This window comes from Falco naumanni, chromosome 16 (assembly GCF_017639655.2).
Source record: "Falco naumanni isolate bFalNau1 chromosome 16, bFalNau1.pat, whole genome shotgun sequence".
Lineage (NCBI taxonomy): Eukaryota > Metazoa > Chordata > Aves > Falconiformes > Falconidae > Falco > Falco naumanni.
Window position 1 is genome coordinate 6145278 of NC_054069.1, and position 14514 is coordinate 6159791.

The 14514-nt window shown below is 45.4% G+C and overlaps 1 protein-coding gene across 2 annotated transcripts in view; it reads right to left on the reverse strand.

Annotated features, from left to right (window-relative positions):
- The window catches only part of UBASH3B (ubiquitin associated and SH3 domain containing B), a 75493-nt gene that overhangs the window by 60514 nt on the left and 465 nt on the right, over positions 1 to 14514 (reverse strand). The window lies entirely within an intron of this gene.

Here is a 14514-nt window from a genome sequence, read left to right on the forward strand (position 1 = left end):
TAGATGTTAGATCCCCTTGCCTCCTCCATGTGGTTAGGAGATCTTAAGCACTACTATTGAAAAAGAAAGGTTAACCCGAATAAGGTAGAATATAAGCCTCTTTTTCTTCTGACTTACATGCTGCATTAATGCAACATAACACCACAGGTACGAGTGGAGCCATTTCAGATGTACAGCAAATTGTGGCAGGCAGGAAAGTGCAGAACGGTACGTGGTAGCAGCCAAGCCAGTGCTGAGAGAATTGCTGAGAATGAACAGGAGGTGATGGCTGAACCCATCCTGGGCTGGTCCTGGATTCCACATGGGGACCAGGGCAAGACTGATCCCGCAATTTCTTTTTAAAAAGATAGCTGGAAAGAAGATGGAATTGTTGCATGTCTAGATGCCTAAATACTTTTGAAAATCTAGCCCCAAATCACCTTTGAAAACAGCTACTGAATTTGCAGATTATGCTAGACATGTCATGCCAGGTTGTATATGCAAATTGCACTGGTAGTTTGCCGATGGACAAATTACACAGACAAGTTTCTCAGAAGCAGGTGCTGATTTTGAATGCTTCCATTTCAGCTGTGCAAAGATTTTCAAAGATGGTGAGCATGACGCATCTGGGATTGGATGTGTGAGCGCTCACATATGCCTGATTTTACATGTTTAAAACCAAAAAATTGAAAGCCAGTTTTGAAAACAGAAGCTTAATCCTTCTGTACTTGCAGTTTCCCTATCTGTGAAATGGGGATGGCGATAACACTTATCACCCTGCTGATGGCAAAGGAAGCTGCCAGAAATTTCTCTGCCTTCCTTACACTGCAGTGGGTGGCAGAACATTCACAGTTATTACAGGGCAATGTCTGTACTTGAAACATTGTTCCTTTATAAGTAGCAAATAAGGGACACGGGCAACAGCATGGGCAGCAGGTACAGCAATAATTACAGCCTAATAATGAAATTGCACATTTCAGAACAAACAGGATGCACATATACACATGAAAGAAAAAACCTTCTTGATTAACACCCAAGAGGAAATGAAATTAGAGACACTAATCCAGATAACCAAATCGAGCAGTTCTAATGTGGGGTGGCAGTTAGCTAATGGTAACAACAGCAGCAAAGGACTATCAGCAGAACTCCACCCTGCGCCACAGTATTTAAAAACAAAATTGTTTCAAAGGCCACAAGCTTGCCGTGCATTTACACACCTGAGTAATCTCAATTAAAACCAATGAAACTATTCACGTGTTTGAACTTGAGCGACACCTTTGAATCCTTTGCCAGGTTGGCACCTAAATTCAGCCCAGTTTCCTCCTTGAACGTGGGGGCTGGCGGCAGAGCCTGTGGAAACCTGCGTGGTTCCTCACAGCACGCTGCTCAAAGGATGACGCTCCCGCTGCCTAGCGTGCTGCTGCAAGGCTCAGCTTTGCCTTAAACTTCCAAAGCCGCAGGGATGTTTGTACACCAGGCGTACCTTAAACTACTCCTCAGCAGTGGAAACAACTCTGCCCAGACCTTGTGGGTTGTAGATGGGATGCCGCTAGGATTCCTGGATCGTTTTCTCACCAACCACTGCTAACAGTAACAAAAAGCTGTAGTTTTCAGGAATTTTCATTCCAACCAAAAACTTGTCTCTGCTTTGACGCGTACCTTGAAGCAAAGGGACAATTATCTAGTCACAACATTCAATCCCATTTGCATAATCTCATCTAAATTGTTCAGCTGCTTCAAATACTTGTGTGATTAGAGAGATACTCCACAAATAAACTGACTGTGTGTTCCTGACACTCAACACTAATGTGTTACAAGTAAGGAAAAGATAAAGCAGCATGGAAAAAGGGTTCCTTCCTTACCATTACTAACACCCAACCTATGAAACCACAGAATTTCATCTCTATCACTGAAATGAAAGTTTCCTCAAAGGTCCTGTAAGACTTGGGGATATGCTGCAGCAAAATTGAAATGATATTTAGTAGGTGGAAGGTTGAGCTAGATGCCTAGAACAGTATCTAATTGCCACATAAGCGTACATTTTAGTGTTATTTATGGCCTGATGGCAAATCCAAATTACCCAGTACTGTAAAAGACCCTCTTTTTGTCCTCAGGCAAATACCTTATAATGCTTTCACACTTGCTGGGAGGTGTTTAATTTGCAGAGGCACTGCGAATCAGTTAGCCAAGATTTTCCAAAGTGGTTGCTGACTTTCTTTAGGTAATCCATGTTGAACCTCTAAAAAGGGCTTGGTTTCCAGACACAGAAAAGCACTCAGGTTTCATAGTTAAGTTTCTTTTGGTGAGTCAGTCAGCCCTCATTTGCAAGGAAAAAAAACAACCCAAAACCCAGCAGTAGAACTTTCTCCTGTGTGCTAATATTTTTTTTTTTGGGGGGCGGAGGTTAGCTTTTGGTGATCGGGGTTGGGGGGAATCATACCCTTTTTGTGGTCTATATACAACTCCTGTGCCCCGTCACTGTCATAGCTTGCACCTTTATAGGGGCTGCTGGACGGGCTGCTCTGCAGTGGCTCTCACTGCGTTTGCTCATTTGAGCTTCATGCTAGATTTGACAAGGTTTTCCGTTGACCTTTAGATGTCAGAAAGGGTGATAAACAGACCCTGGTAACTGTGTCCCCTCCACTGCCCCCCCACTCCCGCAGACGTAAGAGAAGGGTGTTAGGTGCTGGGCCTGGGTTGCATGCTTTGGCACACGCTACGCTCATCCCTTCCTGTATCTGTGTAACGCCACTGCCCGTCAGGAAGGACTGAAATGATGTCTCTGCCATCCTTCTCCCCTGGAACAAGCTGGTGACAAGAAGTATGTAAAATCCTTAAGCTGTTGCCCAGGGAAATCCTGTGACACCTCAGCAAGCTCCTAGTCCTACAGCTGAAAAGAGGCAGTGGCAGCAGCGATGGGGGAAATTTTTTCTCCATTTATCATGCAGACTGGTGGAGCAGAGACAAGGGGTGAATGGAGGAAGGAAAGATCATTAAGACATGGCAATTCTGTTCCTACGCTAAGGGATCTCTAAGCCCAAAAGATCCCAGTATCTGCTTCCAAATGTAGTTCTGTCAATCTGGCCTGAGGCTCCTGCAGCCCATTTTTGTGTCATCCTAAAAGACCTGTTCATTTTTTCCTGCCTGTCATCGCATTTCTGCTGGGTGGCTTTGGCTCTACCCTTTTAAAGTTCACTTTGCAGCAGATGGGCCTATTCTAAACACCAAGCACAAGCAAAGAAATCAGCAGCTGGTCACAGGAGTTTCCTAGGAGAACATGAAAAGGATCGCAGCAGGCTGCCCAGTGCCCTTGGTTAGGCTGACTCACACAAGAAGCCTGCTGAGACACGTTTCTTGGGCACTCAAGTCGCTAAGACACAGCCTAGGCTAAAATCACAGGGGTGATGCACTGGCAGAGGCTCCTCTCTGCACGATGCACTTTCAGAGGAGTTAAAGGCTGTACAAATGATAGCTGTCCAACACTGGTAGGCATAAGGGAACCAAACATAACCCTGGTCACACCATGAACTTCTAACACGCCATTCTCACCCTTAGACTTCCCAAGGGCTTAAAGTCCTTTGATCCCGATGAGGATCAGCGGCTTTGGGGCAGGAAGTGGCAGAAGTCGGAAAGATACATCGACCCCCAAAGTCAGGGTCTGCATAGGGAGTTAAATCCTCTCTCAGAGATGGCATCTGATGAGCTGCTTTGGGAAACTGGATGATGAAATGGAGAACTCCTTTAAAAGGCTGACCTTCCCATTTGCAAGTAGAAAATTTTACCTTAGGGAGAAAAGAGAAAATACCACAGGAGAGTGGGACATGTTCCCCCTGCAAACTGCACTGTTTTTATCAAATAAAAGTGAGAGTTAACATACCCCCACACAGCTGGTTTCAGCTAAGGGGTTCCAGTTCTGCAACCCACCCTGCACAGGAGATCTCGTGTACGCAGAGACCACCTCTGAGAAGAGAGAGGGTTAAACAGGATAGACATGGATGCTCCTGGAGCACTGAACCTGTCATCACTGTAATACTGGAAAGAAAGAGCATCAGCTGTCCTGCGCCATCACAGCACAACCTATCTGCCCGCTGCAGGGAGCGTACACGACTCAGGTCTCTGTGGACCCATCCTGACTCATCCCCTTCCCAGCCTGCTGCGCTTGGCTGACGTGTTTCACACCCAAATAATCAAGGGTAGCTGGGGAGTCAGCTGCACCCGCGCTGCCTGGGAAAACATTATGACTTGCACCAGCTCTGGAAAGCCCTGTGAGGCCCCGGTGGTCCCCAGCACACAGCAGCCAGGCAGCGAGTAGCTGTGCTGCAGCACAGAGCTGGAGTCACTACTTTTTTATAAAAGACTCTGCGGTCCCCACATATAAATGTGCTGTGAACATGCGAGAAACACCAGAGGTTTTTAGTTTTCTCCCAGAGGCTTTGGTACTGACTTTTATTTACACACAGGCTCTTTGCATTCCCTGAATGGTGGTGGTGGTGGTTTCATAGCAATGAAAGTCAGGTTGTTTTGGGCAAGATCCTCAGCTGGTGTGTATTAGTATCACTCCAACAATATAGATGGTGCTGGGCTGATTTACACTACTGGAAGGCTTTGCCTTTTAGAACACGAATGCATTTATGATACAGCTATACTACAAGAGGGGGGTCGAAGAGACTGTAAAGGGAATATAAATGTGTCTTGTAAGGTGCAGCTGTAAGTTACATTTACTCCAAGGCTTGTTTCTGTTGCCCATGGTCTATGAACCAGATCCAATTCTTGTTTAGTTTGAGATTTCTTTGAATGGTGCCTGGGAGAAGTGACTGCAATTTATCCACGGCTAATATATTGTGATTTGACACTTGCTAGGACTTGGCAGCTACTCACAGAAAGAAATATTGATTGTGAAGAATAAATTCAATATAATAGTAGAACAAGGGAGCAGGACATCATTGACACCATTTACAGCCTGCAATTCTGGAGCACCCTTTGTCTCAAGTGGATGGCAAATGTTAATTAAGGTGCCCTCTCTGGCATCAAGCGACCTGATGTATTGTCTCATTTTGAATTTTTCTGTCTCTAAAATGGGAACAATACTTATTCCAAAGTAGCTGTTCATAACAGTGCCATTCTCATGCAGCTGTGAATTTCACCCATCAATCTAACTTGCTGTAACTATGGGTAACGACTGGGAGTAAAGGATTTTGGAGGCATTGCTGGGATCACTGCCTGTCAGCAGGGCTTGATACTGTCTGCTTCCTCATCTGGCCTCTCTCTATCCTCCTCTCTAGAGGTATTTGCTTTCTGGCTCCTGTTTAGATTGCCGGCTCCTAGAGCAGGGATGATGTTTTCCTTTTCTGTTTGCACAGAACAGGATAAAAATCGGGCTTCTACTCACTGGTGCCACACAAGGGAAGAATGATACTAGTGTTTCACGTCAGCACAAACTCAGGGCTTGAAATCTGCGTCATGAAACAGATTCAATCTCTCTTAATAAAATCAGGAACAGCTTAGAAGAAAGAGTACCACTTTATCTGTTTCAGGTATTTCCAATGCCATTTTATACATCCCCCTTCACGCTCTGTAGAAATGTATCGAACATCTTGATCTCAGCCGTTCATGAGAAGCACGTGCTGAAGGGCTTTGCTGAATCAGGCAATTAATGAGATTTGTGTCATGTAAGAACTTGCTATTTTTCATTAGGTAGAGCAGAAAGAAAATAGTCATTTTTTACAAATCAGGAGATGAAAAATCTCTCTGAAACACACCCGCCTCTACACTGGCAATTATTTCACAGTCACCGACCCCGAATGATTAATTCTGCACTATCATGAACTGCAGAGCCTAGCTAATACTACATGAAAGGGGGAAAAGTGGCACTTGCCTTGTGTTTGATAATACCAGAGGGGTGATGGGTGTGAGTAAAATACGGTTGAAACCTCTTTCGATGTCAGGCTATGGAAGGCCAGGGTGTTACCAGGGCTACCTATTTTTGGGCATTTCCAGCACAGAAGACAGATATCCCAACATTTACTCAGGGCTGCTCTTTGCTCAGCACTGTACAGAACCTTCTGCTAGCATTCTCATGCTAATCTCCTGCTGACAGGGACTGACCTGCGAGGTATTAGTGCTGGCAATGACAGGAGACTTCAGTCTCAAGGACTTGAATTTGGCGTCTAGGGAAAGCAGAGACATCAAACACATCTGTCACTCATCCAGGTTCCAGTTTATAATTGCTCGCTTTCTGTTTAAATTTTACGCTGCTGCTTGGTGGGTCACAGAAACCACTTGGCTCCTGACAGTACCTGTCAGGTTATTGTCGTACCTGCACATGCAACTCTGCTCTCCATTCCAATCTTTATTCTTTTGGGAGTCTGTGTAAAAAAAACAAACAAACAGGAAGGCTGGCTTGAGGCTTCCCAGGGAACGGAGAAGCAATGGCTTCTGCTCCCTAGGTATGCAAGATCAGTATCTCTTAGCTGCATACCACGAGTTGTGGGTACCCAGGAGTACCTTAAAAATGCAGCTTTTGCTGCTGGCTGGGACTTTTCAAAGCTTCAGGAGAAATACTGGATGAGTGGGTTTGAAAGGGCAGCACCTGTCCCCTATAAACACAGACAAGAGGTACAAGATGTCTAAAACACTGTTTATGTAGCTTGTCAGCTGCTTTGTTGCAGCGACTTTAGCGGTTCCCTCAACCCATCCTATTATTTCTCGCTGTTGTTTTTCTCCCCTCCGTTTTACGCTGCTCTCTAGATTCAGCCTTTGTGCACGACCAGGCAGCATAGGATATGGCGGGGACAGAATAATGCCAAGCAAAGCCAAGGCCTATTCTTTTCAGGTCTGTTTATATAGGGGGTGAGTAAGACACAGGCGCCGCGGTGCACCCCATTGTAATGCACAAAGCCTGCACCGAGTCTTGGTGATGGAATCCAAAATGCTGTCAGCTGCTAAACTACAGCTCTTTTGATGACTCTGCTTGTTGAGGATAATTAGACTGGTGCAGTACAGACACACACATGGATGTCTCTATTCTTTTTGCAGTTGCAGAGCACATGCTGTGAATCCACTATGAGCACCAGTTAAAACCTAGGGCAACGTTTTCAAGTGTGAGCAAGACTTAGGAGCCTAGGATTCACTTTCAAAGGTGACTTTAAAACACAAGTCTCATCAGGAGCCAGCAGGGTTAGCACTTGACATTTAAAAGCACCAATTTTTATTCTTTTAAAAACTTTTACTCATGATCTTTCAAAAAGCGGCATTCCCCCAACTTCTGTCAGTGTATTTTTTTAGGAGGTCCCGAGGGCTGGCAGCATCCTTTAGGCATGGACTCTTGCATAGCAAAGTGGCAGCAGTAATCTAGGGGTAAACTTCCAGAAGACTTTATAAGGAAATGCTGCCGAATTCTGCAGAAACAGGCCAACACACTGCCACTGTCACCAAGCCTCCAAGGGGGAAGAATAGTCAGCGTTTTATGCAAACAAGGCTCCATTCAAATCATCCATGCTGGATATCTGAAATCACGAGTTTCTCTAGCAAGTCTTTGTCTTGAGAATCTCATCAGTAAATTGAAACTGGCTCCTGACGGTAATATCAGGTCTGTGAAGTGCAAGAGGAAAAGGGACAGAAAAGGAAAAGACAAGACTGGTATCTGTATCACTTGAAACTGATAATGTAGCTTGAAAGGGAACTGCATAACGCAAGGTTGAGTTATTAACTGCTTGGATTTTTGACACAGAAGGCACAAAGTAATTTTTCAGGGTCTGTCAGTAACACGTGGGGTCTGGGTTGTGCTTTCTGAAGCTCCCCTCCTTCCTAGGTAGGATCAAGTTCAGGATCTTTGCTCTAAGACAAAAAAGTCATCAGAGAGACAGAAGCACAAGCTTGTCACCATGTAATTTTAATACCAGAACGAACTCAGTACTCAGGGACCAGGAAACTTGCTGACATCCCTTCAGTGTCTGCCAAAGCTAGATAGCCCTGAAAAACACATCTTAGGAATCCAGGGATTGCTATCTTCTGGCAGACTTGCCACCAAACCAGGAATTCACTGCATATGGTGATGCTATTTAGACATTTAAATATGAGATCCCAATGAAGCATGGTGCATGAAGGCACTATAAAGGTGTTTTGTTTTGTTTTTCTCCCCTGAACACATGCAAGCTTGCTTTCTGGGCAGCTAGCGCTTACGCAGCAAGTATTGCAGTGACTTGCTGACCTTGGCTCTACTGTGAGCAGTCTTTGTACAGGGATGTTCTGTTCTCAAACCATTTTCCTGATGTTTGTGGCAGAAGCATTTTCTTTGTAGATATCAGACTCGACTATCTGATTGTTCCACTTAGCCCAACTATCAGATATGATTAATGGCAGTTATGTACGCAGTATTCTGAATCACTGAGGTAATATGGAGTGCTACTGCTGCCATTACCATTTTAGAGTATGGTCTTATTAGAGGAATGAATTCTTCAGCCCCTGATAAAAGAAGGTCTCTCTCCATTTGAAAATTTTATACAATGTCACGGAAACAGATACTCTACTTAGACCAGATATCTAAGTCTTGTGGTTAAGCTAATAGACTGAAACCCTACAGATTTAGGTGCAAGTGCCAGCTGAACTACAAATTTGGTGTGTATATCTAAGTTTCTCTGTGCCTCAGTTTCCAGGCTATACAGTGGCAATAAAGACCCCTCTATGTTTTATCACTTTACACCTTTAAAGTAAGGAACTGCCTCACAGAGACCTCCCCCACACCAAACGCAGTGGAGCCGCTGGCACGTAACAGTCTGAATATTGCAGTAATCATCTCTCAGTCCCACAGCAGAAATCTGCAATAGCGAATTGAAAAAAAAAATCCATATGCAGAGCAGCCATGGGACTCCATCCCAAATGTATGTTTGCTCAAGCCTTTCTCCAGTGCACCTTCCTGGCAGCTGCTAGCTCAATTGCAGTATCCATGTTCCGTTGCACTGTGCAGACCTGTTGGATCCCCTCCAGCACAGATGTACAAAATTGTTCAGAGGCCTCAGTGCTGAGCCTACGAATTGCAATACATGAACTAGACCAGTTAATTGCTCAAACTGTTGCTCAAGTTACAATGCAGAACCTCATCCGTTAAACCTCGGCATAGACAAAGAGCTGCACGCCTCACAACTTCTGACAAAAGCTTCAACAGGCACAGAGAAGGGGGGTGTGCGGTGTGGGGGGGTGTGTCACAGTAGGGAAAGCAGGTCTTGTCCGAGCAATCTGCCAAAAGGGTGCACCTCCAGCAAGTTCTTCCTTTCACTATTTGTTGAGTGTAAACAGGTCACAAACGCTTCCTGCAAAGCTCCTACTTAAAACCATCCATCGCCCGACGGCCGATACGCAGTACTGGAAATGGAAGGATGCTGGTTGGACGGCTCCTCTGCTGCACAGCCCAGCGGCTGTATCCAAGCACAGATCTCACTGTCTTGAACGATGAGCACAGCCAGAGCGTTAGGGGAACCTTTTGCCTAAGCCCTTGCAGCTACAGCACTTGGATTTTCTATTCAGTAGCTGAAGATTTCCTCCAGTGCCATTAACAAACATGGAAATCTACTTTTGATGTAGCCCTCCTGAACTGTTGCTTCTAAGGACATTTCTATCCATCAACTTCTTCACTGGGGATGGGGTTTCCCTCTACACCCCAGGCCAAGTCACTGTAAATCATGAAAACACTCCTAAAGCTTGGGCTTAAGTGGGACTTACAATGTTTGGGGCTGATCCTTTGTAGTAGGATGAATTTCAGCCAGGAGTATTCACAGAAAACTAATACCCTGAAGGCAAGGCCCTGAAGGAACAGAAACGGCTTCAAAATCAACAGATTATCTGCAGCACTTTTTTTCCATGCAGTATTTTCCCCAAATCCAGCTCAAACCCTAGAGGAATGAGAGACTTCACAGCCTTTCTGTGCTGAAATACTGCTATGTTGCTAAGTCTGTTACTAAGCAAAACATGTTTTAGCAGCCTAGAAAACATTTTCAAAACACAAGAGAAGATTTTACTGTTTGTAAACCGGATCTGAGCTTCTTTTCTTTGAGTATAATGAAACTCTTAATATTCCTAAATTCTCGTAGTTACTGAGAAAGCAAATCAAAATCAGACTGGCTTGGTTCTATCCAAGTTCAGGGGAAATGTGGTACAGCTTTGTGAATTAACTCCTCTTTATGCCCATGAACACAGTTAAACCCAGGTGGTCTTTTGTGGGAGGGAGGAAGGAGGAAATGTGTAGTAGCCTAGGGGAAGTGGTGAAGCTGATTCATGGTAAACTGTACAATATTCCTGTCTATCCCATTTTTATGAGCGGGAAGTGACTGCAATTATGTCTAGCGTCAGCAGATCCACCCAGGAGCACAGCATCACACGTTGAACCAACAGTATGGACCTGTCTATAGAAAGCAGTCCCCCTTTTTCAGGCTGAGACGATGGAAAGGAATGTCAAGTTAGTTGTGGAAAGCTTTGCCACCTGTGTGACGAACAGCGCTCATCTCTTTACGCTTGTCACGCAGAGATGGCAACCAAAACTGTGTGATGCCTCTAATTTTAGTGTGCTGTTTATGGACAGCGATTTACCCAGTGAGTAATGACAGGGGCCAGACAATTATCTTCATTATTTTAGGTCTGGATCGCTTCTGGGGCTTGAATTCAGAGCTCTGTGCAACTGAAGCAACATTTCAAATTTTATATATTTATATATTCATGCACATACGCACACTCGGAATTAAAACAAACAAAGCAGGATTTTTTTCTCATAGTGGAACTTTAACTTTCTGGTTTTCAGGATGTTTTGGAGGAGTTTAAATTCTGACATGAAACTTTTAAAACTGTGAATCACTGACCACGCATATTCTGGAGCCACACTGATTTCTGCACCACGCAGGCTAGAGGATTTTGACTGCTTGTCCCTGTATTAGTTCTAGTAATTTAAGTTTAGTCAAAGGCCTTCTTCCATCCTGAAAGAAACTGCAGTCCATCACTAAATTTTCCTACGTTTAGCATTTCACAGAGATACATGTTATGCATTGGGTTGTTTTTTTAATTGCTTGTGCATGCATAGTAGCTTTAAGTGATCCCCTGTGGTTTCAGTGGCCTGTAAACTCCATTGTGCTTCCCCTTCTATTTACTCTCAGGAAGACTATCCACACCTGCCTAGGGATTATCACACAAAAATGAGAGATGCTGGCAGTCAGATTAGATCTGTGGGTGCTGCCACTGGCCACAGATCCATAACAAGACCAGGTACAATATTTTGGGGCAACCGGGAAAAAATAGTTATGTGAAATCTCTTTCTAGAGGAAGCCTGTTCTTGTGTTTAGGCTCGAGACACTGGGGATCTGGTTAGACCTTTGTGTGACCCCAGGTAAAATACTTGTCTTGGTGCCCAAACTGCAAAATGGAATCGTAACATCACCTTCACCTTCCTTCCTCGCCTAAATCAGAAACTACTTGGGATGGGAACAGCCTCCTCCTGTGTGACTAGACAGTACGTAATATAATGGGCTAATTGCAAAATAAAAAAATAATGATTGTGTGCTGACAAAAAAAAAACACTCATGAAATAGAACAGCTCTTCACGGTAATAGCCCAAAGTGATGATGACATACTACAGTGGTTTGAGCAATTGCCGTCCACAGGTAGATGCATCCAAGGTGGTTTGTATGTCACTGCATTACCAAGTAATTAGAGTAGCGCTGCTGAATTGAAGCTGTTACTGGGAAGGAGGAAAAGAGACAGACAGTTTGTCCAGGAGCACACGACAGAGCTGCTCTTCCACCTGTGCTGACAAAGATTTTAGTGGGGGAGCGGGCAAAACCTCTGTGCTGTGGGGCACTCCCATCAGCGCAGCCCTGTTAATTTCAATAGCTGCTCTCAATTTGTCTTAGTTCAGAAAGGAAAGATAAGTCCTTCTTTGATGGACCCTTTATCCCCAGTCCCCCAGTAAACCATGCAGGATGGACAAATAAAAGCCTTGTTTAGTAATGCCTTGGTTTGAACAAAGGGTCCATGGCAGTTTTGCACTTGATACCTGAAACACAAATGCCTATGACATCCTCTCCTGGTTTCAGCCTGGCTCGTTCCATTTTCTACCCTTAACTGAGCCAGTCTATACTAACCATCCAGGAATACTTGGAAATCATATTTAGTCTTTCACCTTTGCTTATTTTAGCATACACAGAGTGGAAGTGGTTTACCCAAAGTAACACTGAACCAGGAAAATACAATGAACATGAGAATCCTTAGCTCCTGTCAGCAGTCAAGCCCAGGATCATCCTGGCCATCTGAGCTCTTATTACTGTTATAAACATGGAGAAATATTATCAAATAATTAATGATTTCAGTTTTGAAGAGACAAAAGCTGACCTATCCATTGGTAGGGGTGTGAGGTACATGAAGTTACTCGACCTGAAATAGAAGCTGGAAGTTAGGCGATGTGAGTCCCCACGATCTCAGTACTGTTTCAATACCACATCTGAGAACAGCACCTTGTGATCCTCAGGTAGCTCCTGTGTCTATTACCCTGACTTCAACAGTCCTCTCTGTCCCCTGCCCCAATCAATTCCCACCCCCGGCTCTAACAAGAAGCCAGGAGGCCACCGATGCCAAGGCGATGGCATTTTGTGACATGCCTGACAGACCAGTCTGACAACTTGGAGCTTTTTTTTTTGCATAAACCATCCAAACAGATGGTCACCACTTTCATGTATCAGTCTGGCTGGTATCTGCACACAGGACCTACAGACACAGATCTGAAATCTGAAATCCCCCGTTTGGCTGAATTCCGGGGGAAGACTCGAAAGGGCTTTACTGTAAGGCTACTTCTCAATACTGCCATTGGGAGACAGGGTGCTTTTACCTCCTTGGCAACTCTGTAATCTCTTTCATTCGCACTTGCAGAGTAATATGCTGTCAGTTAAAAAGCAGCTTCTGGGAAGCAGTGACCTTTAGGGAATGTCCTTCTACCATGCGGTCCTCTCTCTCCCACTTCCGAACCTGTGCGCCATTCCATAGTGTACCCTTGGTGGCAGTACTTAGTTGTTTGGTTTTATTTCTGAATTTTAATGATGAATTATTTCCAGTATTTCCAGCAGGCTGGAACCGGGGCACTAATTGCTACTCCAGATCGGGAGAGTGGTCCCCCTCTCAGCAGACACCTGATATGTCAAACAGGGTTATATCGCAGCATCTCGAATTTGGTATCAAGACAGTTTTACCCGTCTAGCTGGTTATATTTGCAGTAAGTAACTCTTTGCACTTGGGGATATTTTACCTCTTTCTCTGGCTTGCTCTCTGTGTTTAACCTTCCCTATCTTACATGATGACGCTTTGGGTCCATTTTTCCCAAATGTTAGTTTTCTCGGGCAAGAATCTGAACCACAGACTGTTCCTCAGCTAACGGTTAGGTAAGCCAGGGCTGACTGTCAGCCTTGATGGCACTGTTGTACAGGTAACAACTAGTTTCATTCATAGCATCAAGCTGTTTTTTTCTCTAGCTACACTGAAAGATGCACATCTGTTTTTCTAACTGAGCAGGGCATGAAGTCACCAGACTCCTACTATCTCCATTTGCATTCACCGTACATAAGTGCTGTACGCTGATTTCAATAGAAAGCTATAGATCATGACTGGCATAAGGAGTGTAAGGAAGACAACGGAAAATACACATTTGCTTTTCTGTACAGGCTAGTGGATCCGTGGTAATCTCATGAATCCACAGATGACAGCTGTCCTTAAAACTGCATGTATGTATCTCTGCATTTATTAAAAAACTGCACAAAGACAGGCTGCAGAACCGCTGAGTTCTGACTATCAACAACAAAAGGAAAACTTAAACAGCTCAAGGAATCATCCAAATCCCCGCCGGTTTCATTTGCATCGTTAAAGCGTGCAGTCCCGCTTCAGGAGTCACTATGTTTAAAACTGGGAGAGTCATTATTAAGTATCAGTAGTTTGCTGCCTAATTAATTTAAAGCATAAGCACATGCAGGGAGATTACACCAGGGCACTGCTAAATTAGGCAAGAAAAAACTACTGCTCTGGACTACAGAAATTTTCTTCTATTGCTCTCCGTTTCTCTTCGGTTGACTTGTACGCGGGTTAACGCAAGCCTCCCGGCTGACCGAGCTAGCCAAAGCCACTGCGCCCAGGCTCCTTATTTTCAGAGCATCGGAACGGCAACTCTGATTGCAACGCGGGCGGGGGGGGGGGGCGGGGGGGAGAGCAAAAAACTGCCTCCCTGGCGATCCCGAACTTTCCAGCGCTGCCTGCCGGGCGGTGCAGGCGGGCTGCTCCGGGCAGCGCCGAGGCCCTTCAGCATCCCCGCTCCGGCGGGGACGGCCCTGCTGCCCCCCGGGACGGCACCTGCCGGTCCCCGGCACCTCGCGCCCCCCCCCCGCCCCGGGGCGCCGGGGCAGCGCTCCTGCCCGCCTGCAGCCGGGCGATGCCAGCCCGCGCATCCCTCGGGCCGCGCTGCATCCCCGGCCGCGCCGGACCGTCTCCGGGCGCGCATCCCCCGGGCGCTGCGCGGAG